The 24,139-nt window shown below is 35.7% G+C and overlaps 1 pseudogene; it reads right to left on the bottom strand.

Moving 5' to 3' along the window:
• Positions 1-24,139, bottom strand: part of LOC106802210 (ATP-binding cassette sub-family A member 10-like) — a 50,928-nt pseudogene that overhangs the window by 22,186 nt on the left and 4,603 nt on the right.

The raw sequence follows: 24,139 nt of genomic DNA on the forward strand, positions 1-24,139 counted from the left end.
GAGTGCAGAAAAGATAAGATTTTTTTGTGAATGCAGGTGGAAGTGGGAGGACAGAGAAGAAGCAGTAGATACTTTCCAGAGCATCAGGAAAGACGTGGGAAGAGTGAGATTAGCAGGGGCTGAACACATACACAATCATCAGTGTGAGGAAGCAATAACACCTGGGTCTCCATACCCATAGCTTCCTAGCCTCACTCCTCTGGAAGGGGTGTTACCCATCTGTTTGACCCTGTTGCCGGACACTGAATGGGTCAATATTATAGGTTGACACACATCTGTTGTTCTCTCTCCCATCGGTCTGGCCAGATAGATAAATGTTTCCTCCTCTACATCCTATGCCTTCTACCTGTAAGTACTTCCTGATGTTCTCACCGAAATCTCTGCTCTTCTGTGCTCTCCCATCTCTCTTCTTTACGGCTCTTGCTTCACCCAATATACTAAATCCAAAACTAATACCAACATCTCTTCCAAATAAACTTGTGTTTACAACTTCCCTGTTTCTATCAGTAGTATTGTGACTTTTTCAATTTTCTAAGCTAGAAAACAGTGTCTTCTTAGATGTGTCTCTCTTTTTTAAACTTCTTTCAATCTGCCATCAAAAATCACTATTCCTTAAAATTCCCGTGGGTTTTTCATTTCTCATTTATTCTTCTTTCCGTATCCTTGTCCAGACTCCTTTTCTGTCCTTCGACAAAAAGTGCCTTGACTGGCCCTTGAATATGAAATGGACATATGAATGTGAATATAAATATGAATATGAATATTGGTAGGAGGCTTAGGCGGTCCAGATACATGGAAGGTCAGAGCTAACCAATGAAACTCATTACTGGGCAGAGGTTGAATGTAGGCATTGGAATTCCAATGATAAATATTTGACTAGTGGGACTTATTAACTAGTGAATGTTCTGTCTATGTACTTTAGTATTCCTATTTGCAACATGAGTATGATATTAACTTCAAAGGCATTAGTGAGGATTAAGTGAAATCATGATTCTTAGCTAGTGTAGTCTTTGCCACGTGAGAGGTGCTCAATAACTCAGAGCAGTTGTATTTAACCTAAGTGAGGAGGAAAACACTAGAATTTAAGAAAAACGAGGAAGCAATATCAGGCAAGAACCAAGAAGGGACAGATAACAAAGAGCTAAGTGAAGCACCCATTTCAAAGTACAGAAATAATGAGGAATGTGAAAAGGAAGTTATTAAAAGAAGTCTTGACAGCATTAGAAGACACCTGCAGACATCAGAGGCAATGTACAGCTGGCTCTGTAAATTGAATTGTGGAGATATAGACACTTCTATGCCTGTGGTTCTCAAGGTGTGGTCTCAGACCAGCAGCATCAATATTACCTGGGAACTTGCCAGAAATGCAAGTCCTCAGGCCTCATCCCAGACATACTGATTCAGAACCTCTAGGAATGGGACCCAGCAGTCTGTTCTAACAAGCCCTGCAGGTAATTTTGATGCACATTAAAGTAGGAGAACTACTGGTCTGTGCTTTCTGCTGGGATAAAACCAGCCCCTAGATCTGAGGTGTTGCTGATACAGGAAGTTGTTATACCTGACTAAAAGGGTGATTGTGGCTAAAAATAAAAATAAATCATGTCCCTCGACTAGTGGGCAGTAAACTATATTATACTAATCCCTATTCTGACTATAATTGGTTATTTTGTTAGGTTATGCATGTGTAAAAAATGAATAATAGTTATTTTCTTTAAAAGAAAATACCTGTATCAGGTGAAAATGTAACAACTAGAAAAAAACCTGAAATTTGTAATTTTCCTAAAGAAATACAATTTCCAATTGAATATTTTAAAAGGTATTCATGAGGGACTAAGGGACAACTCAGTTGCCCTGGATCCACAGAAAACAAAATTAATATCCCAGATCACTTTCTTGACAAGCTCCCCTCCCCCTACACACACACACCGATTTCGTCTGGGTTTACCTAGATGGTAAGGGAGGAAGCCCAGGCATCCATGCATCATCTCGCATTTTCTGATCTGGTTTAGCAAAAGGGCAAATCAAGGAGCTGTGTCAGAGCTGTGTCAGGAGGGAAGAATAGAACCCCTAACTAATAAAGGGGGTTCTAGCTAATAAATTGAGAGAATCAACAATGAACATATTTGATGTCTGGAGGTAATATGCTAAGACAAATATTCTGCAAATTCATGAGTAATAATCTTCGCAAGCAGATTCAAAAACTAAACTAAAGCAACTAATGCATCCCTTTGGGGTCCACTGGCCACATACGACTCAGAGTGAGAGGCTACGTGGAAAAGATAAATTTGTATCATATTGCACCTGAAGCAAAAGCGCCCAGAGTTAAGTTCTCCCCTCAGTTCCATTTCTACTTACTCTGCCTAAAGATTGAAAAAACATTCTGAATAATGTTGGGGAAAAAGAAGTGAGGAAGGAGGAAGCTGAAGAGAGAGTCAAGAGGAAAGGTACACTTATGAGACTGTAGGTGATAAAGAGCTCCATTGGTGGTACTTTCTGCCTGAGCAGAATGTTCTTCATCTTGATATTTTTCTAGGGAATTCACTCTGACAATACCCAGAGCCCCTAGGTTATTTTATCTAGTGAACAGAGGTAGGCATCATTTATACTTTGGCAAGGCTTGCTATCATTGAGAGGAAACCCCCAAACACTGTCTTTCTCCCTCTAAGGCTATCATGCTCAGCCAGACCTACTTTCCCTTCAGACAGAGAAAGCTTTTGATTAAATGCAAGGTGACCTAAAGTTGGTTTGCATTCAGTAAGCCAAATGTTCATTCAGTTATACAGATCGAAAGCCCTCTAGCCCTTTCATTCAAAGGCTGCAAGACAATTTTTATCTCTTAACAGTAGAGAAGAGAAGATTTTGACAAGGGATAATTGTAACACGCTCCACAGTAAGGATAACAATGACTCATGATTGTATGATACCTTAAACACTCCCAAAGTACTTTCAAAAATAACCTCTCAGCTGAACCTTACACCTACTTTGTGAGTTAGAAAGAGCAAATATTAGAATCACAAAATTTTAGGAATAGAAAAACTATTACAGATTATCTGCTTGCAGTTCTCATCTTGCAGGAGAGAAAGCTGTGGTTTAGAGGTGATAATTGGTAACTGACATGACGGAAGTTATCCAGTCTACTCACTCATTTATCCATTGACCCATCCATTCAACAAACACTTATGGAAGTTTTGCTCTGTGCCAGGCATTATCCTTTGTGATGAGAGCAAAAAGAGAAATCAGATATGATTACTACCCTCAAGAAGTTTATATTTGAAAAATAAACAAATAATGGCAAGACAACATAAATTCTGTAACATAAGTAAATGTAATGAAGGCTAAATGAGGGCACAATTAACTCTGGGGCACTGGGAAATAGATGAAACGATATTAGATCTCAATCTTGAGAAATTACTGGGACTGAGGTTTGATTGCATTTTCCTTATTCTTGCTCTGAGTTGGTAGCACATTGCTATTTCCATCTAGAAAGACATCATATTGTTTTATATTAAATGGTTTTTATACTTATAATTAAATTGCCCTATTTCATATGTAAAAAACTAGAGCTGGCATTATGTTAATTTCTCATTGTGAAATTTTCCAGTAAAATTTCATTCTCCATAACCACTATGCATATACTTGCAAATATCCACCCAATTTCCATAGCTTTTCCCTTTTTTTAATCTACCATAATCAAACACACTTGTTAGAAATTATTTGAAGGCTGAGAAAGGGTTATTAAAATCACATATGGTCAAAAATTGCACTGCATTCTGCAAGATATAAAACATAAAAGAGCCAAGGCCCAAAAGAACACTGCAGAATTTAAAATAGTAGAGCGTGGGACCGGCCCAGTGGTGCAGCAGTTAAGTTCTCAAGCTCTGCTTTGGTTTGCAGGTTCCGATCCCAGGCATGGACCTACACATCGCTCATCAGGTCATGCTATGGTGGCGTCCCACATACAAAATAGAGGAAGATGAGTACAGATGTTAGCTCAGGGACAATCTTCCTCAGCAAAAAAAAATAATAGTAATAAAATAATAGATAAAATACTACAGAACTGTTAAATAATCATAATTTTAGGATTGGGCCATACATTCTCATAAGTCTCACTGAGGTACATATGTATATACACATATATACCTACCACGCTTGCTTTAATCAGTGTATACGACATACTCAGCAAATTCCCCCAAGGAAATCTGACATAAGGTTAAGGATTTGAGTTTGAGGCTTCTCTGTGTTCTAGGTTTCCAAGCAAATCCATTCATTCATTGATTTCGGCAAATATGTATGATTTCACCTAGTAAGTGTGAAGAACTGTTCTGGACAGTGAACCAAACAAAGCCTAAACTATGATTCTTTAACAGTTCTATGATTTTTCCCTATCATTTAAAATTTTTCAGTGTCCTGTTGGATCTTGGCTCTTTTAATATTCTATGTCTTGGGGAGCTGGGTGCAATTTTTGATCAGACAAGATTTCAGACTAGAGGAGTGAGGCCAGCAATAAAATGTAACTCAAATAGTGAGTGCCTCAAGGGGTAATAAATGTAATGGAAAAAAAATCAACAGAAGGGATAGAAGATAATAGGTTACATTTAATTTAGTAAAGTAAGGAATTCTATTATATATTTAAATTTTTTCCATTAAATCTTTTAAATATAAATATAATGGAAAAAATTTAATGAGACTAAACATAAAACTACTCGAAAAATTCTTGATCTTTCAGAATACATAATAGCAAATGTGTACTGAATGCTTACTCTCTCGCTTACAAGAATGTAAGTTCCATGGGGTGGGATTTTTGTTTGTTCTGTTTATGCTGTATCCCCAACATCTGGAAGGACCAGGACATGAGAGACAGTCAAGAAGTATTTGCAGAATGAATGAAAAATATATATGTCAGGCTCTGTTCTAGGCACTTAGTAATCTCACTTAATCTTCACAACAATCATATAAAGTAGGTACTATTATAGCCCTCATTTTACAGATAAGGACAGTGAGGCAAAGAGCGGCTAAGAAACTTGCTAATACGTCGGATCCCAGGCGCGCACTGAAGCACCGCTTCTCCGGCCATGCTGAGGCCGCGTCCCACATACAGCAACTAGAAGGATGTGCACCTATGACATACAGCTATCTACTGGGGCTTTGGGGGAAAAATAAATAAATAAATAAAATCTTTAAAAAAAAAAAGAAAAAGAAACTTGCTAATTCGTAGCAGAAGCAGGATTCAAACTCAGGTGGCAGGCTCTCAAGTCCTCGCCCTTTATCCCTCTGCGACACTGCCCCTTACATAAGTCAATACTATACTTACGACAGGAAATGTGCTTCTCTCCATTTTAACAAGCTCTGTCAAGTTAAACATTCCAAGAAGGGCATTGCTAACAATTCCCATAAGAACAGGAAAACAATGCGTTCTCTTGGTGTTACATGCAACTGAAAATCTGTAATCCTTAAAAAAAAGAAAGCACACAAATATAAGTTCTAAATTCTTAGAGTAAATATATTTATTGTATAGTTAACATATTACTAGGGTGGAATTAGGGTGAGAAGGAGACTAATTTTTCTTTGACACTTCTGCCTTTTGGAATCGGTACAAGAATGCATTATTTTTGTAATCCAAGTGACTTACCCCATAAATGAAATAGATTAACATTCACTAACACGGAAAGATATCAAAGACTTAGATTTTATGTGACAAAGAAAGTTGCAGGACTCCTCTAATACAATTTCAATTTAGAAAATATATTTTCAAATATAAGATCATAATATACATAGTGAGTTTGTGTTTTTATAAATGAAGTGAGTATAGAAGATATTTACCAAACTATTAATAGAAATATAATATGGAAAAATAAAGGAATGAAATTATAGAGAAAATTTTACCTTCTACATTATATACTTTGGTAATGTTTGAGTTTCTCTATCAAACATGCATTGCTTTTTTTTTCAGCTTTATTAAGGTAAAATTGATAAATAAAATTGTAAGATAGTTAAAGTGTACATCGTGATGATTTGATTGATACACGTCTAGTACATTGTGAAAGGATTCCTCCCATCTGGTTAACACATCCATCACCTCACATATATCTATGAACAGTTAAGTTCTACTCTCTGAGCAAATTTCAATGACACAACACAGTGTTACCAAATACGTATAGTGAGCATGTTTTACATTAAATCCTCAGACCTTATTCATTTTCTAGCTGAAAGTTTGTACCCTTTTTCAATCTCTCCCTATTTCTCCCACCTCCAGCCCCTGGAAACCATTTGTCTACTCTGTTTCTACGAGTTTTACTTTTTTTTTTTTTTAGATGCCACATTAAGTGATACCATGGAATATTTGTCTTTCTCTGTCTGGTTTATTTCACTTAGCATAATGCCCTCAAGGTCCATCTATGTTGTCACAAAACATGCATTGCTTTTATGACAAATCAAATCACTAATAAAAAATGATCCCTTCAAGAAATTACTGAGGATGGAAAACATGCCCTTTCAAGGAATAAAATTTCATACCTTACTCAAAAAGGGCCAAGGTGGTGTTCTGAGTCACGCTGATATAGAATGGTTGAGTTGCTTTTCTATAGTTCTAAAGTATTAGAACGTGGCAAAACCCATTCATGATAAAACAGTACACGGAGGCAAACATACCTTCTGGTCACCGGACACTACGATGGCTCCATTGTAGGAAGGATCATCTGAGCCATTTCTACTTCTAAAGTCATCTATTTCCAAAACCATATCCTGACGCTTCAGTGACCACACGAAGTCTTCAATATTTGATCCTAATGGAGTCAAGGAAGGAAGGCAGCATAAAAGCAAGAAAATCAACATGAAAGTTTTAAAATAAGAATGATTTCCTCTCATGTTAAGGAATATCCAGAATAACATGGTAAAGACCCTCACTCTTTAAGAATATGATGAAATTAATTCTGATGCTGGGACATTGAAATTCAGTCTACTATTTTCAGTGTAACAGACTTCTTTCAGAAATATGTTTATTTATCTTGTAATTCTTATAAAGGAAAAAGAGTTTGTCCCTGAGAGTTAGATTTGCAATTCTCACAGAAACAAAACTTTTTATTAGTGATTTTTATAAACTTTGCCAGAACCCTGTAATGTTTGTACTTACAAATAAAACATACAAACTGCATGCCTCAGGACCCAGGCTTGTCCTAGTGATACAAGTCAGTGCTACTCATTATGTAACCTGATGAATTTTGCTAAACTTGGAATGATGTTTATAGTATTACTGAAGCATTCAAAACATTTTCATGAAATTAGGTGAACTTGATATTTTCCATTATCTGTATTATTTTTCTTGATTTGAAAATGAGCACATCAATTTCCTTATTTTGAAAACGAAGCAAGCTGAGCACACATCACTTTTTTCCCATTTCCTCTCAAGTTGTTTTTAATATAGGTCCTTTTGCCTCTCAAGTTTGTGCTTTCTAAAGATCTTTGATAATAAAAATTAAGACTAAATTTAAGCCCTATTTCTCACCTGTATTATTGATGATCAGTAGACTGGTAAGAGGAGTCTGTGGGAGTTGTTCCAGAGAGAGGAAATACCTACTAGATGAAAACTCCCAACGATGAGTGTGAAGAAATACTACAGACATTATCTTCTTGTAAATGTGAAGACAAAAGCAATTCCAAGTACCAGTAACCTAAGTAAAGGAAATTAAAACAGGAGTCTAAAGCATTTTCCCTCTGATTAGTTAAGTCACAAACATGCTATATAAATTGCAACCTATGGAAACTCAACATACAAATATAGCATTTAGTTACATAAAATAAAACTGAAAGTGAGATTAAACTGAAAACAGCCTCCAAATTTTGCATAATTCTTATCACATTGCAAGGTGTCCAAGAATAACAGAGCATCAAGAGAGAAGTCGAGATCCAGGAGGTTCCTCTGTGAGCCTGCTAGTTGACTAAGACAAAATGGGAAATGGGAAACGGTTTTATGGGATACCAGGAGCGTCAGACAGCCTGCTTAGGTAGCACTGAAGGGAAAGAAGCCCTATTTCACACTGTGGCCTCAAGCTCGCAATGTGCAAAGTTTCAAGTAAAACTTGAATTTTCATCAGCTGTTATTTTACATATATTTTAATTTTCATAAAACTAGATGCAATATTTTAGTGCAAAATACACTATTTTCAGATCCTAGAACACATCCCCCCAACCCAAACTACAAGCAAAACACTTCCAAGCAATCTTTCTGTTTCTCTGATAAATACACGAGTCCACTCTTTGCGATAACTACTTTTTCATGAGATCTTAGACCCTACCTCCTTCCTCCTCAGCCTCACATTTCATAGAAAGAAAAAAAATGAAAGTCCATCAGATAGAAACTCCCTCTGGTCTTATCACCACCAAAAGAAAAGAAAACTTATCCACAGATGCACCCATCTTCTCATTCTTTCCTTCTGTTGTAATAGACGATGTCTTTGCTCCTATCAAAGGCCAGGCCTCAATATTGCTATGGATCCAGTCCCTTTGCACCCTCCCCCAGACCTTGCACAGTTAGCTCATCTCTCCTTCATCTTCAATTACTTTCACTGTCCTGGCTTCTTCCCATCATCACTGAAGCATGTTCTATCTTCCGTTGATTAAAAAAAAAAAATGAAATTCCCTCCTCACTTCAATCTCCCTTCAGCTACTGTTCTTTCTACTTCCCTCCGTGGTCAAGCACCCCAAAAGAGCTGTCAACTGTCAGACCTTCTCTTGATAAAACCTTTAATGATTTCTTTTTTGCCAAATCCAATAGGTACTTTCTGTTCTGAGCTGCCATTCTCCACCTCTTATTTGCTAGTCTCTTCGTGTTTTCTAATCTTGGCTTAAATGTGGCCATTTCAGTAAGGCCAACACCGACCACTCTATTTAGAATTGTAAGGCACTCCCAACTCTCCCCAGCACCTTTACTCTACTCTATTTTGTATAACCTGCTATATAATTTACTTAGTTTTTATATTTATTATTTTTTATCTTTTTCCCCCAACCAGAAGGTAAACACCATGAGGGTAAGGATCTTTGCTTTTTGTGCTCATTACTGTAACCAAAGCACCTAGAACAATGCCTAGCACGTAACAGGCTTCAATAATGATTTGTGATATAATGAACGAGTAACATATTTTTAATGGGAAATTATTTAATTGGTACTTTTCTCACCCCACAAGATAGTAAGTCTAAAGGCCTTGTCAGCCGTGTTCACTACTGTATGACAGCACTGTAAGCATTCAAAAAACATTGTTAAATGAATGAAGAAATTATTAGACATTTTCTTCACATTTAAACCTTTTTTGCATATATTGACAAAAGAGATTTAAAGTAGTCTGATACCTACAAGGACAAAAGAACTTTCCTCTCACGTCTTAACTTTAAGAAGCGTAGCCTTGCCATTGCATAGACCTGTCATCTCCAGAGAGTTCCAGTACAGACGACCCTTTTTATTTCAGGGAGAGAACAAAGAGCCGGTTGCATTTCAGACTCCCTTTCAGTATCTCTTGTCACATTGATTTTCTCCTGTTTCTGAGTGCCAAAAGCTACAGCCAGCTAATAAACCATTATAATAGGCTATGTTATTTGTACTTCCTCTTTAGAAACTTTGAAAATTATGTTAGAATATTTGAAACAACTCTTCTAACAAGTCAAGCTACTGGTATCCATAACTCTTATATTCAAAATCTTTCCTTCAAACAAATATAATAGATCCTACTTCAATAAGTGAATAAGTTAATTTTTGAAGATGGTTTAGGCTTCTCGGGAAGCATTTATTCTTTCACACCAACAGCAGCAGCTCTTCACTAAGGGATTTTTGCTGAGCCAGTCTTTAAAAAGCACAAGGATAAATCTATAGAGCTGAGGTTCTAAAAGGTCTCCTCTGCCGTCTGGAATCTCCTTCACAAGATTAGTTCATCACTGATGATTGACATCTCAGTGACTGTTTCAAGACACCATGGTTTTAAGTAATACAAAGTCCACGAAAGCCCTCCTGTTCAAATCACACATATGCCACACATTAGCTGTACAGTTTTGGCTAATTGCTCAACTTCTCTAAATCTCAGTTTACTCACCTGCATCATGAAGTTATTATGGGAATTAAGAACAATAAATCCAACAGCTGAGCACAATGGCTGGCACATAGTAGGCTCCTAAATTCTTCTAATTATTATTATTATTACAAAGTAAACTAAAGGAAGATAATACCTTACTTAATTATCTGTTATTAATATGTTAATTAGAATTAGTTTATTAGCTAAGTAAGAGCACATTTTTATATGGAATGGTAAGTAAGAGACAAAGCTAGAATTCATGACATTAGCAGACAGCTATTGGTAATAAGGGGGAAGTGAGCATTGCAAAGGGATGCGACTGTTAACAGACATGCGACGTGGACAAATGTCATAATTTCCTAGCACCAAGCCTATGTTAGATACAAAATAATTATGATACTTTTAAAAGTGGACAATCCTATTTTATATCCAATATACATTCTAGGCAGAATTCCACATAAAAATCTACAAATATGAACTAATACATGGTCATTTTCTTTTTTCTTTTTCTTAATTTTCTGCTAGACCCACATTTTCATACCTGGCTCATCAATTGCTGATTTGCCCCCTAGGTTCAAGAATACTTTATTCAGAGTCATCATAGAAACACCATAATTCATTATGCCCTGGTCAGAACATTTATCAAGGTCACTGTAAAGATCTAAAAAGCAAATAGTAACAAAATGATGCAAGTAAAATTGGTAATGAGTACACTAAAATACTAATTTCTAAGGATTACTCAGAAGAGATAAATCTAAAAAATATTTTCATATTAGAGCCGCTATAATAATCCAAGGAAAACATTCCCATAAGATGTTCTCCTGTCTTTCAAATCGATTTTATTATTTTACATTTTTATTTTGTTTCATAAGCTTTAAAGTTTCTTGTGTCACTATGGCCATGCATGTGTTTGTATAAGTGTGTATCTGTATGTCTATTTAAAAACTCATTAGGCATGGGGTAAATTATATTTTCTTCTCTGTATTTTCTAACTTTTCTGTACTAACCATATTATATTTATAATTAAAATCATAATTTACAAAGACCCTTGAACCGCTTACAAGTGTGTTAAAAAATAAGACCTTATTTAATCTGTGCCTCTAACAGAAATTAAAAGTTTCTGCTGTTTCAGAAAAAAGATATTTCAAACCTTCATTTAACGCTGACAAAGAGAACAAATCTGGGTTTCTCGGTGAACTACATTCAGGGAAATTTTAGTTGCTTTCACATTAAAATCATGTATCTGGTAACACACTTCATCATGTTAGAAATGGGAGGCAGAGTACTTATGAATAAATATTTTCATGTGTATAAGCTTTAAAACCCAACTGATAGAAAATAGAAAAGGCAATCAGCAAAATCATGGACCTTTAGCTGTATTTTACGGGATCATACAGTAAGTTACCTGGAAATTTGTTGGTTCTTTCCAAGGGCAAACTATACACAAGTTTTTCTTCACTCTCTGCTGTTAACTTGGCATCAGGGACATGATGTCTAAGGAGGAATGTGATTCTCTCTGGATTGCACGTTTCATTCCTGTGTAAACTAATGTTTCAAAAGGGGCATAAGTCTTTTGAATTCTTTTCCAACACCACCGCTAATGAAAAGACAGTTTTTGATTTAAAAATTTGTACATTTTATAGGTATATCCTGCTAAATTCAGTAATCAGTTCCCACAAATCAGATGTGCCACTTCAAGGTGCTAATTGGCAGCCTATTTTGCCTTATTTTAAATGGGAAAAAAATACAGTACGTTACATGTCAACCCCAAACCCCCAACCAATTTCCTAAAATGTAACTGAAAGCAAGTTGGAATTTCAGTATATATATAATATGTATAGATAGGTTAGCAGGTAAAAAAAAATATATATATATATATATATAAAATCATGATAGAGTGTAAAGTGCATGAAACATTGCTTCTAGATCAATGAAAAATTAATAAGGTTTTTAATAAACAGTTGCTATCTATGTAGTAACTGGCCTCTCTTAATGCCAACAACTCCCATGTACAGGTCTCATTTGTTGATACGTCATGCTTTCTAAAATGCCCCATGTGATATTCTGACATTCCGAGAAGTAAATTTGGAATACAATTTCAGACTTTGAGGACAAATTATTTTGTTAAAAATGATCAATTGCTTTTTGGGACATAAACATAAATTTTTCCTATATAAATATTGGCCAAAAAATATTATATTGAAAGATACATACGATTTTAGAAATTTGCATGCTTAATTTCCAAGAGATAACCAACAAGGAAAATGTTAATGAGGGAGATATTTTGTACTATTTATTGTAAATCAATTTCCACCCAAAATTAAGTTGACTTTCTTATATCTCTAAACGATTACATGGAATGTCACCCCTCGTATTGATACTCACATTAAAAACAACTACACTGAGAATACATTACCTTAAATGATATCTGATACCCTATTTTTGCTTCAGAAACAAAGGTGACCCTGCATATTTCAACTTCCCATTAGACAGAAACACTTTCCTATCTGAGTAGAAAGTAAGAAAAAATAAATTATGTGAATTCCTTACATGGGTATATTCTCCATTCTGGAGACCAAAATACCAAATGAATTTTTCAGTGTAAACACCATCATGATATATTGAGCTCCTGGAGGCAGCATCACCTCTCACCCCCACGCCCACCTTGAAGCTGGACTCAGAAATCCACTGCATCTCTCACAGCTAATGCAATGGCACAAATATTGCAAGGATGGCCCAATTCTTCCCCTCTCCCTTTATCTACATAATTTGCTATGTATTTTTTCAGTGTTCTCTCACCACGGGCAAAGTGACCTGTTCCACTCTTGACAGCACTCTCCACCATGTGGTTTACTTTGGCCAGTGGCAGGTTAGCAGACACTGGAAAGCAGAGACATGAAATGGGCTCATGCATTGGGACTTGCTCTCCTTGTTCCTTCATGAGAACATGGCAGTGACTGGGCTAGACTGCTGGAAGACGACACACACCTGGAATGCTGATGAGTCATCTAAGTCAACCTAGCCAATGGCCACGCAACCACCAGACATGTGAGTGAACCCAGTCGAGACCTGAAAATCTCTCTAGTTGAGCCCACGCTAAACTGCCAACTCTCCAAGTCATGGCCTAAATAAACGCTTGCTTATTTAAAGCACTGAGTGTGGGGATGGTTTGTCACATAGTGTTATTGCGGTAGGAGATAACTGATACAAGGAGTCTATTTTACCACAGATTTCATGGCGGAAACAGAACAGCGTTACATTGCACATCAGACAGCAAACATTTCACTTCCTTCACTGAGTTCCTTTCCGATTTCATTTTTTCTGGATTCCTCCTCCACACACTCTCCTGGCTCACTAAAACTAGTGTTCCCTACCTGCCACTATTTCCTAGGCAAACACATTTGTCCTGATTCTCCAAGCTTACATCTTCACACCCAAGGCTGCACTCAGTGAACAAAGGATCCTCCTAAGAAGTCAATGAAAAATCGTAAACTTAAAAAGAATTTTTCCCAGCTATCCAACAAAAAGCTATATATGAAAGGTAATATTGGAGTTTCAAACTTCAAAAACTATACTTGTGATTAACGTACACAGTCAAGTAAATTACAGACAAGAAGATACATAAAGCATGGGCTTAAAAACTCATTAGAAGATCAGAATTCCTCTGATCTTTAGAATACAGACACTCAAATGGATTGCAAACAAGATTTTCTTCTTTTAAAAACAGGTTATAAAGTCCTTATACTAAAATATTATCTCATATGAAATCCTTAAATAACTAGTTAAAATAAACCAGCCAAGATGTCAGCCTCATCCATGAACTAGGTACTAAAAAGGATCACGTGGTTTGTTTTACACTCCTTCAGAAGGTTCCAAACTTGGTGCCTTGAAAAAGGATCCAATCCAGCAGTTGGTTCATCCAGTAGCAAAACCTAGAGGAGAAAATGTATGGAAGTATCTTCCACTTCAGAGTGAGGATCTTCAGAAAGTAGTATGGAAAGCAACATGACTTCTAGATTCAAATACAGTCCTTCACTGGATCCCTATCAGGCCTGCATGATCCTTTATTATGAATTTTCTCTCACACTTGGTAATTAAAGTAGAGTTTGGACTTTAATGATAGTCTTATACTATCCAATCCAAATTAATCCTAAAAAATGTTTTTTCTCTCACCTGAGGATCTCCTAAAATGGCAATCCCAAATGTTAATTTTCTCTCTGTCCACCACTTAATTTTTTAGTAATGACATCTTGAATATTTTGTATATCTAATCCCATTATAACTCTTTTTACCTATCCAAAAAAACCTGCATTAATACAAAATATTTTACTTTAAGCATTCTTACTCTCTAATGAGGAGAAATTTATTCTAGAACTTCATTGATTAAAACTTAATTATGAAAGAATGAGGTAATAGTTAAAAATATGGTCAGGAGCAAATTAAGTAAATTATTTCCAAAGCCATCAATTCTAATATGTTCACCTACCTCTTGTTCCACTTCCTTTGGCTGAATCCCTTTTATTTTAGCAAATAGCCTGAGGTTTTCTCTCACAGTAAGAAAGTCAAATTGAATATTGAATTGTGGACAGACTCCAATGTTTTTTCTGATTTCTTCCATGTTAATTATTTCAGAGAGATGAGTATTATAAATAGTGGCTGATCCTGTAAATAGAAATTTTAAAGTATTTAACACCAGGATAGTAACTCTGTGCAGAGTGATAATACAGGATATTAGTTGAAGAAACTTCACATTTTATAGTTGCATAATGAATACATTGAGAAATTCAGATTATTCTTAATAGAAATGTCAGTGTCTATAGCAATGCAAAATATACACGGAATGACACATGATAGTGGAATGGAGATACAAGCTTTCTCATGAATTTATGTAAATACGAAATAAATATTTCCTGTTCTAAATTACTCAACTGTGTAAAAAGCCTGCTTTAGAGAAATATTTTTCTTTTACATGATCAGATTGAAGAACTGCTTTTCAGTCAACTTGCCTTCTAAAATTATTTTCTTACCTTCTGTAGAAACAGACAACCCACTAAGAATGTTAAGCAGTGTTGATTTACCAGCTCCACTATGTCCAAGTATTGCAGTGACCTGTCCTTCATATATTTCAAGAAATATGCCTGTTTTAGAATAAATGTGAAAATTAGACTTTGGACTATTTTCAGATACAATGGACCTTAAAAAAATGGGAAGAGTAAAATATATCTCAGCATTTCATTTCACTGGTATTCTAATATGTCCCCTATAAAATTATACATTTAATTGTGTCTATTTAAGAAGACAAAGCATCAAATTTCTCCAGATAATATGGATCAAGACTGAGAATGTAAATTTCTACCTTCCTCCCTATCTCAAATTCTTTGAATGTCAAAGAATATATAAATTTAATATTAAAGAACAGAGCAAATGCTACCAAGGATAAAAACAGAGTAAACAGAGTGTTTGTTTGCTGGGCAAAGGAAAGCAGCATGACTTAAGAAATAGTCTCACAGAGGATCCCAGAGCTGGAGACAGACGCGCCAGGTATAGAGGCAAAGGGGGAGTTTATTCCATATGAGGAGGGAGGTTGGGTTAAGGAGAGGATGGTAAAGTCTCCCCTGGCGCTGGTCATTGTTCCGTTTTGTATCACAGAAGTATGGGCATGGTCTCTAGAGAGGTATGTTGGGATCCAGGACATGTCATAGGCATTTTCGTATATGTGTGCTTAGAACTGGACAATTTTTTTCTTTAATATTTGAAAAACTAACTCCATTGGAAAACAATAATGAGTTCCATTAGCCTCCCAGAAATTTTAAGAGATTCTCTGAAGACAGAAAACATAAGGAATTATATTTTGGAAGAGTTAAAAATAAGGCAAACCACAGCCCAAAAACAGATGATGAAAAGTTCTATGAAAGTAAAAAGAATTTCAGTGATCCTCTAAGCTCAGTTTGACAAAGTCAGGTCAAACATTATAAACCATCATAAGTAGTACGATCCTACTTTTTAAAAAATATTTTATACATACATATATACATAGAAAAAGATAATATATTATTGGTGATTATCCCTCATAGTAGAAATTTTTTTTTAATTTTTCTTTTTCTCTATATTCATCCTCTAATTTTCCACTATGACTACTTGTATTTTCAGGGAAAAAAATTTTAATTAAAAATATCATCAAAACAGTGAAGTTTTTCTCTTTACCTTGCAATGCTACTATTTTTTCAGGCTTTCCATTATATTCTTTTTTAACATTTCTGTTCTGAAAGAAGATTAAGCAACTCTGAGGTAAATATATTTTCTAAGAACATAAATTATGTTAAGTGCCGATACTACAGTTCATGATTGAACCTAAACTTCACAATGTAGGGTGTCACTACCTTAACGGGATCCAAAGGGAACAGTAGTAAAAGCCCACACCACCTCCAAAAGAGATGTACACAGACCTGCTCATACTCTTACCAAGCTCGGCATTTCATGTAATCCAGCTATTTCTCTAAGTGAGCAAATGAAGAGAAAGCTACAATTGAAAGAAAGGAAGGAAGGCAGGGAAAGAGCAGGGAGGAAGGGAGAAAGGCTTTCCCTCATCCTGCACCCTCTCTAGCTATTATTCAGTCTTCTTCCCTTTCACAGGCCAATTTTTCAGAACACTAGTGTCTACTCTTGGTTTCCATTTCTTTACCTCACATTTATTCCCAGCCTAAGACAACACAGCTTCTGACCCTACCACTCCACTGAAACTATTCTCAGTGAGGTCACCAATGACATTATAACAACCGAATCCAATGGAAACTTTCAGTCCTTCTTTAATAGACCTCATCACTGACTTACCAATTGCTCACTCTTTTCTGTTTTTTGGCTTCTATCCTTTTGGTTTCCACATCCTTCTCTCAATATTCCTTCTCAGCATACTTTCTGGAGTCCTTGAATTGGGTTCTATACTTGACCAACTATTTTTCTTTTTCTCAAATCCTTGCCATACAATATTGTCCACTCTCATTGCTTCAATTCTTACCTAGACCTAATGATTCCCAAATTTGTGTCTTTAGGCCTTTTTGCAAAGGTTCAGATTTATATATTCAAATTTTTGCTATAGATCTGTGTGTGGATATCAAACTGAGTGTATTATTTGTCCCTCTAAACCTGTCCCACTTCCATTCTCTCAGTTGGTGTTTCCACCATCCAACCAGGAACTCAAACTAAATGCCAGAGAAGCGTCCTTAACTCTTTCTCTCCCTCCCTCTCTCACCGCATCCTGAGATCTACAAAATTATTACAATTTAACCTTGTGAATTTATCTTTATGAATCTGTTGAATTTAACCCTTTATCCCATGCCTACGACCTTCTAGTCCAGACTTAAATCATTTCTCACCTCAACCAGGGCTGTGACCTCTGTACTTGATTGTCAGTTATCCCCTTGGCATCAGTCCTAGCCCCTTCTCTTGTGCAATGCAGAGGACACACCAAGGACTACATTTCCCAGAATCCCCTTCTCGGTATTGGACTTTGCCAATGAGAACTTGGGAAGATTTGGAGAGCAGAAGTGAAGAAAGGTCATTATTCTCCGAAGGTCTTGGAGGCCAGACACATGGGCAGACTTAAGGTTTGTACCAGCTTCTCAGACTTCTTGACAAGTACTGCTTTATAGCTGCAGATTAAGAAAATTGGTGGGCACTCTCCCAGAGAATCCTGAAACTTGCAGCAGTTTGCCAGCAAACTTCTTGAGAACCACCCATTTCCATGCATCAGGCTAAGGTCCTCAGTGGCTGTCTCCCTGAGGAAACAGTTGTAGTTCTGGCTACAACTTTCTTGACCCTCTCTCTTCTATCCCTTGTACATTTATGAATTCCTAATTCCTATATCACATCCCTTTACTCCCACAATATTTCCAGCGCCTCACTTTTCCTGACTAAACCGAGACTGACACAATCTCCTAAATGTTTCCCATTTCTCCAATTGTGTCACCCTCAAAGCCATGCTCCATAAAGCTGTGAAAGTGATCTATCAAAGGTCTGGTTGTCTAATTTGCCTCTTTAAAATCACTCAGTGATTCCCCACACTATACAGGACAGCTTGTTCTTAATTTGGCAAACAAAACTCTACATGATCTGATTTGGTCCCTACTGCATAAGATTTATTTCTCCCTCTTTGAGTCAGAAAAGTTGATTTCTTGTGATTCCTAAGACACATATATTGTTTCTTGTCATCCTATGTTGCTCATGCCATGTCCCCTGCTTGGAAGAACCTTCACATGCCCCACCACACTTTATGTGACCAAGACCTTTTCTTTCCGTAAGACTCACCTCAAGTGTCATCTCTTTCTGACCTTTTCCACCATACTTAGGCTCGGCTGGATGATCCTTCTCTATGTTCCTTTAATTCTCTCTGTCCATCTCTACCATTCTTTCAAATAATTTCTGTTTAAGTGCCGGTTTTCCTCTAGATGCTGCACTTCCTGAGGTTAAAGACTGCCATTAATCTTTGAATCCTACTTCTAGCAGAGGGCTTAATGAATGATGAATAAATGAATGAAGTAACTAATTTACCAGCAGAATGATCAAACAGGAGCTGGTTTGAGGCATGTTGGGCCATTAACTATAGAGGGAGGGAAAACCAAGGTAGATGACATGGTGTGCAGGTTTAGACAGGCTAAAGCTATCATATTGACCTGAGTATACTCAGTTTATATTAAAGTATTAAGGGCAAATTGAATCTAAGACCAGTCAATAGAATGACTGGTGGTGACCACTTAGTTAGGATTGCTAAATGACCCTTCTTCACACTACACAACCATACCCATCGCCATTGCCCACTGGATGAATATGAGTCAGAGTCAAGGTTCTGGGCCTTTATTGAATCATGTTGCTAAAAGATGAGCTTTTGGCCTGAAAAGGAGGAACTAATGTGATTTAGTCCTAATTTAACATGTTAATTTAGCTAAATTTTCTGGCATCAACATAATTACTGTAAAAGTTAATAGTAAGGAACATGATAAACTGGAATACCTATAGAAGTCTCCACATAGAAGGTAGGGCTTGAAAGACTACTAAAAATGGTAGAATTGAGAAGTTCCCTCAACTCCAGGGAATAGAGTACTTTCTCTTTGATCTTTCCATGTCAGGTTATCATTTTCTCCTTCCTCTGTTGTCTCCCTGCTCATTTCCCTCTTCTCTCAGAGACTTTTGCCAATCACTTTCTACCTAACTGTTTCACAATACGTGAATTGATATAGGTGTATCCGATTGCATTTATTTGGGATATTCTTAACAGCAAACATTTATTGAATGCCTATTATGGGCTAGGCATTACTCTAAAAGCTTTACATGTGGTAGCTCATTTACTCTTCATAACAAACTTAATACCATTGTGATGCCCATTTTTAAGATGAAGAAACTGAAGCACAGGCAAGTTAAGTAACTTAGCTGGGATCACACAATCAACAAGTGGCAAAGCCAGGATTCAAACCAGGTGATTTAAATCCATAGACCACATTGTAATCACTATGCTCAGAATACACTTTTCAAAAGATAACTTCACATAAATGGAATGTCACTTAACAGTATTTCTCAATAATCTCCTTCAATAAAATAAGCAAACACCTAGGAAAGTATGTACTAAATTATGATGGAATTAAGAATTAGGCATTGTCTATATATCTTCCTGGTTTCCCTTAAAATCTTTTACTGATGCTTTCCCCTACATTATTTCTTATTTCTATGCCCTTTCAATCAACCAAACCCATATGGATAAAGATAAAGAACTAACATTTATCCAGTTCCTATTATGTAACAAGCATATTTGCTTAATTACCTCACTCATTCTTTAAATTACTCAAGAAGAAGGCATTATACTATGGAATTACATTACATATTTCTTAGAAGTGAAGAAAATGAGGCTTAAAGAGCTCATATAGTTTGGCAAAAAGTCACAAAGCTACTAAATGATGAAGTCTTTTGACCTCAAAATTTCAATCCATACATTCCCTAAAGGCCGATAAGTCTAAGTTTGAAAAACGTGTGTGTATTATATATCCAAAATACCATATATGTACATACATACATATTCATAACATATACGTATGTGTGTGTGTGTGTGTGTGTGTGTGTGTGTATTAGAAGACAACGCAGGGAGGAGAGTATAAATGGCAGGGAAAGAAAATAGAAGATGAAGGACAAGAAAATGAATAGGGCTACTAAATTTTGTTGCTGGCAATATCAACAGTATTTACTTTTAAAATGACAAATGAGAGAAATTTAGGATGATGGTAGAAATACCTGAAAGAAAGGAACTTTCAAAAACGCATAATCTATAACAACACTTGACCTGTGCGTGGCCCTGTTGCAGCTTAGCTTACTAAACTTTTACGTGTAAGTGAACGTAGTCACATAATTTGTTAGTTATCTTATGGCTTCTTTTCCATGGAACTCCGGAGACAATGGTTAAAAAGAGTCATCAGAGGAATGCTCAGGATTTATTTCATTCTCAAAGATTTCATGATGAGCATTTTGATGTTGGGACCAATACGAAGACTTTAGGAAAAACAATGGCGAATACTGGTGGCCATCTTCATGTAATCAATCAAGGCACAATTACATATGGAATCAACCATACCACATCAGTAAAGAATGACTTCTGTCCTAGAGTAGCTTAATATCAACTTTGAATTTAAGTTATGTTGGGAATTTATGTTATAATGTTAAAAGTAAAGTATCACAGGGATATTAAAGTTAAGACAGTGTTTTGGTCTTTGATAAATTCTCAGCTCTGGTTCATAAAAATAGAAGAGCTTATCAAAGAAAATAAAGTTGTAGCTGATTCCTGCCATAGTATACGAAGAAATATTATTTTGATAATATAGAAAAACAAATATTGAAAATAATGAGTATAGTAGTCACTATAAATCAAAAGTTAACCTTTTTCAAAGGCCTAAGAATAAAACTAAAGCAGAAATATTAAGTTATTAAGAACAGAAAGGTGGATGTAAGGCTGGATAACTGTTGGCATCTAGGAAAAGGGTGTGGAAGGGAAAAAAATTAAAGTTAAGAGATCAGAAGTGGGAAGCATAGGAAATATTAAAAATCATTAGAAAAATGAAAGAAACACAAATCGAACTGTTTCTGCCACATCTTCATTTGTCTTATTTTATGCAGATTTTTTTCAACCAGATACACAGATAATCCTTTTTTATGACCTCAGGAAATTATACAAGGATTTTCATCATGAGATAGTTCATATCATTCCAAGGCAGAATGGGTTGCATGTATAATCAATTAAAAATTGTTTGACATTTAAATGGACTTATGTTTTAATGGTAAGAAAGGAGAATTAATAGAAAGTTCAGCTGTGGATCAAAAGAATCAAAGAAAATAAAATGAGATGGTATTTTAAGGATATGTCCATAAAATATGAATTTATTAGTCATAGAGGAAGGAATTTAATAGATTTTTCAGAGACTATAGGATAATTAAAACAACACGGAGTTTTCACACATAATATTACACAACAAGCTGTTACTGAAAGCTACTATAATATAAGGGGATAAACCTGAGCAAGTGCCACTCCAAAAGAGATGCTGAAAGGAAGAGATTCAACAACATATGACTCCTAGAACTACGAAAACAAAAGATGTTGGAGACATGTAGAAAAATATATGGGAAAGGTAGAGCTAAAAATTGAGTGTCTTTGAAAAGAGAAATGAAAAGAGTAGTGGTTTTAGAGATATAATGCGGGTGCACACCCGGGACTCGAACCCAGGCCGCCAATAGCGGAGCGCACGCACTCAACCGCTAAGCCATGGGGCCGGCCCTTAAATTCATTTTATTTATAGAAATCTAGCATTTTTAAAAATATGATTGAACGAATTCTTTTATACTCCTGATTTACTGCTACAGTAGTTATTTCCTGGTTAAGTGGCATTTTTCTGATTTCTATACAAAAGTCGAAATACAATGATGTACACCTGAAATTTATATAATATTATAAACCAATGTTACCTCAAAAAAATAAAAATAAAAAATTAAAGTAAAATAAATTGATCTCCTCCCCTCAAAAAATAAAATAAAAGACATTTTTGGGAAAATTTAGAAAATTGAATTTGGACGTGCCATTAGATGATTATATGCAATTATTGCTAACTTTGTGAAGTGTATTAGGGGTTATGTAGGAGAATATGTCCTTAATTTTTATGGATGCTAGCTGAAGTATTTAGCAGTAAAGTGTCATATATCTTGAAAGAGAGAGAGAGAGAGAGAGAGAGATGAAGCAAAGACAGCAAGATGCTAACAGTTGTCAACTGCTGTGGGTGAACGGTATAGGAAGTGGGTTCATTTGACCGATATTTCTACATTTGGGGATTTAAAACATTTTTAATAAGTTTTTTAAAAACTCTAGTGCGTGATCATTATAAATTTACCCTTTGTCACTATAACAACCAAAATATTAGAATTGAATTGCCCCAAGAGCTATCACAGAGAATGAAAAGGACGATGTGAACTCTGCTAGCATCCACCGAAATGTTATTCACTATTTTTAAACAGAATGCAGCCTCTACGTGGCCAAGGCAGTCCAAGATATATCTCATGGTAAAATATAGCAAATCTCTTCATCCTAATATCCACGTCCTTACATCAGAAACTCAACAGAATGCAAAAATACTGACAGTCAGTGATCTGGCTCCCTGAAACCACTCTATGTTTATAAAAAGCATAGTCTTGAAAAGAGATCCAAAAAGAGTTTTCTAATTTTTGCTCATAGATTTTTTTCCCCCAGACCTACCAATTAGCAGAGTCTTAATCAAAATGTCCCCAGTGTAGTGCTATGGTTTGCCTATTTAAAAATCTATTTCATTTTGTCTAGCTTATTTCCTTTTTTTCCCCTAACAGCAAAGTTGGCTCAGGGTAAATTAGAACATCTCCACAAAATTCAAGTGGGTTAATTATTTGGAGAATGGCTAGTTCTAGTCAATAAAATGTTACTTTATTTTTCAGGAGCTGTCTTGAGTCCTTTGGTTAATTTCATGTTTTGTCATAAATATTATCCTATTCTACAATATATCTTATTCTGCAATACTTGTAAAATATTATATTTAGAACTCCTAATCAACTAGCCTGTAGAAGTTGTGAACACAAAAAAAGTAATAAAGATAGGATAAAAATACTGCATGATGGATTTTCATTCACTAAATATGGAAAAACATATATTGTAAACCATACCAATAAGCTCTCTTTTTTCATTCTCCATTTTTTAAAATTCTTGTATAGAAGGGCCTGAGTTTGTTGACACATGCTTATCTCTTTTTTAATCATTTTGTTCTGTTCATTGAGAGAGAGGGTAAAGTAAACACTGCACAGCAATAACTCAGAGAAAAAAAAGTCCAATTACAAAAAAGCTTCTGAACATTTTAAAACATAGTTTCAGATGCACTAATTTAGTGCCTTCTTTGACATTGCAGTAAGACATTCCATAGGGGTTTTTTGCAAGTATGAAGTGTTAATGGATGTAAAGGACCCTGTCAGCTGGTATTTTTCTCCAGGCTCTTATGGCTAGGAGAGAGATGAGGGCGATGGTATGGGAGGCCTCTCCCTTCTTGTCTCAAAAGTCACTTTTTTCTGCCAAGTCTTAACATTACAACAATCTAAAGTAAATCAGTGAATAAGGTGTTAGTAATGTTTAGAATCCAAAAAACACTTTGCCCTTTACTTGTTTTTTTTTAAAAAAAAGTATACCAGGAATAAAACTGTCTCCAGTTTCTTGTCAGTCAGATTTGCCCGCAAGCGGTCTGAACTTTGAATGGCATGCTTTTGCACACTTATTTAATATCTAGGTAACCAGTGAGTAAAGGGAAGTTGAATAACATTACAGGCATTCTTAGAATCCAGAAAGCTAATTTCTCCTCTTTAAATGCATGAGTCCCTTTTATGAAGTCAGTATGTAAGATACATACAGGTGAAAACCAAAAACATTAGTCAGCTAATATGACTGCAGTTATTGATTTGTAGATCATCATAGGCAACAAGGATCCTTCTGTGTTCTCAATTTGAAATTCCAGAGATGATCACTTGGTATAACAACTCTGGTTACTTAA

Source organism: Ceratotherium simum, chromosome 16 (assembly GCF_057802395.1).
Source record: "Ceratotherium simum simum isolate JZ-2026a chromosome 16, ASM5780239v1, whole genome shotgun sequence".
Classification (NCBI taxonomy): Eukaryota; Metazoa; Chordata; class Mammalia; order Perissodactyla; family Rhinocerotidae; genus Ceratotherium; species Ceratotherium simum.